Source organism: Portunus trituberculatus, chromosome 13, assembly GCF_017591435.1.
Source record: "Portunus trituberculatus isolate SZX2019 chromosome 13, ASM1759143v1, whole genome shotgun sequence".
Taxonomy (NCBI): domain Eukaryota; kingdom Metazoa; phylum Arthropoda; class Malacostraca; order Decapoda; family Portunidae; genus Portunus; species Portunus trituberculatus.
In genome coordinates, this window is record NC_059267.1 from 4119281 (window position 1) to 4121780 (window position 2500).

The following is a 2500-nucleotide window of genomic DNA, read 5'->3' on the forward strand; positions in this document are numbered from 1 at the left end:
ACCATCATAATAACTCCTACTACTACCTCTGTTGACTCATATCTAGGGAACAGCTGACACACACACACACACACACACACACACACACACTGTATTGTCTTCCCTCGCCAGTGTTGCCAATACGAAGGTACGATACCGAATGATCTTAATGGGAACCGGTGAGGAGGAAATTGAATACCTCCCATCTGGCAACAGCGCATGACTCACGGGGAGAGTCAGGGAAGTGAGGGAGGAAAGGTGAGTGGGGAGGAAACGAGGGAAGGGAGGGAGTGAGGTGAAGGAAGGACGAAGAGAAAAAGTAAGATGAAGGAAGAAAGGAGTGAGATTATGAAGGACGGAGGAAGGATGTAGAAAGAGACAGATAGGCCAGTAAGGTTGGGAAGGAAGGAAATAAAAAAAGAAGAGAAGCGATGATGTGAAGAATAGACGAGGAGGAAAGAGATCAGAATAGGTGAAGGAGGACAAGAGGGAAGAAAAGAGGAAGAGGAGAGGAGAGGTAAGGAGAGAAAATATATAGAAGAAGAAAATAGAGAAGATGGAAGGAAGAGAGAGGTAGGGAAGGATTAAGAAAAGAAAGGAGGAAGAATATATAGAAGAAAATAGAGAAGATAGAAGTAACATAGAGGTAAGGAAGGATTAATAAAGGAAAGCAGGAAGAATATATAGGAGAGGAAAATATAGAAGGCGGAAATAAGAGAGAGGTAAAGAAGGATGAGAAAAGAAAGAAGGAAGAATATATACGAGAGGAAAATAGAGAAGACGATAGTAAGAGAGAGGTAAGGAAGGACTGTCAAAGGATAGAAAGGAAGAATATAAAGAAGAGAATAGAGAAGATGGAAGTAAGAAAGGACTGAGAAAGGAAAAGAAATAAAAATAGAGGGAGGAAGGGATGGAAGGAAGGAGAGAGGTGCGGTAGAGATTAGGTGAGGGGGAGGGGGGAGAGGAGGGAGTGTTTCTTACTGCGTGTGACGTAACAAATGAAAATCAATAAAATGACCTTGAAATAGACTGATAAAACTACGACTATATTAACATACCAGTATTCGTAATCTTGCCAATATTTTTTTTTGTTATTCTTCATTAATGCTCTATAACAAGGATCGGAACGTAATCTAACGTAACATAGTCTGCATTAACCGCTTCAGCACCATGACACCTTTTCATATTCACTTTGTTTATTATTTATCGATTTTACACAGCTTCAGAAACTTATGTGAGGATTAAAATAGTGAAGATTCTGGCCATCAATCTTCTGACCTCCATAGCCCCTTCCTGATGCCAATAAAAAGTCTAATCGTACACAAATCTCAAGATAATAATGTGTTCCAGTATTGAAGAAGTTAACCTAACCTCACCAAACCATACTTCTATAATCTAGAATAACCTGACCTCACCTAACTTAACCAAACTAACATAATCTAGGAAAACCTAACCTAACCTGACCTAACCTAACCTAACCTAACTAAACCAAACCAAACCTAACCCAAACATAATATAATCAAGAAAAAAACTAACATTACTTACACTAACTTAACGTCAACTTAGCTAATAAAACCAGCATGAAAAAAAAAGTATAGCAAAAGAGAGCTAAGGTAGGCTAGGACCGTTTGGTTAAGTATTACGTTATGAGAGAATATGTAATTTTACCAAACCTTACCTAACTTAATCAAGAAGCCGCTACTGTGGGCGTTCTTATTACCCAGTTTTGAGGTTACATCCAGAAATAGTCACTCGCTCCCTGCATTACTACACTACCAAGAGAGAGAGAGAGAGAGAGAGAGAGAGAGAGAGAGAGAGAGAGAGAGAGAGAGAGATCATGACAGACATACAGACAGGAAAACACAGCAATGCAGAACACACACAGACACACACACACACACACACACACACACGGTATTTGACCTTGAGGAGGAAAGACGGCAGAGAGAGAGAGAGAGAGAGAGAGAGAGAGAGAGAGAGAGAGAGAGAGAGAGAGAGAGAGAGAGAGAGAGAGAGAAGAGAGAGAGAGAGAGAGAGAGAGAGAGAGAGAGAGAGAGAGAGAAGCATAATGGTTTATAATGGGATTACCTACGAGAAGAAACAAACTACTTGTCCTATACATCTTCATTACAGAGAGAGAGAGAGAGAGAGAGAGAGAGAGAGAGAGAGAGAGAGAGAGAGAGAGAGAGTGGAAATGTAGATACCGGATAAAGAATGGAGGGAAGGAGGGAGGAAAGAGCTGGATGGGATAATAGGTGGGATGAAACGAAATGGACAAGAATAAAGAAACGGAGAGAGAGAGAGAGAGAGAGAGAGAGAGAGAGAGAGAGAGAGAGAGAGAGAGAGAGAGAGAGAGAGAGAGAGAGAGAGAGGGGCGCCACCAAATATCGATCACAAGGAAGTCTATAAAGGGAGAACATGATACATTTTTTGGAATTGTGTGTGTGTGTGTGTGTGTGTGTGTGTGTATGACTGTTTCTTGATTTTAGTTCATATGTATTGATTCTCTCTCTCTCTCTCT

At 40.8% G+C, this 2500-nt stretch overlaps 1 protein-coding gene across 5 annotated transcripts in view; it reads right to left on the bottom strand.

Moving 5' to 3' along the window:
• Positions 1–2500, bottom strand: part of LOC123502934 (kinesin heavy chain-like) — a 63861-nt gene that overhangs the window by 60100 nt on the left and 1261 nt on the right. The gene's annotated exons all lie outside the window — the stretch shown is intronic.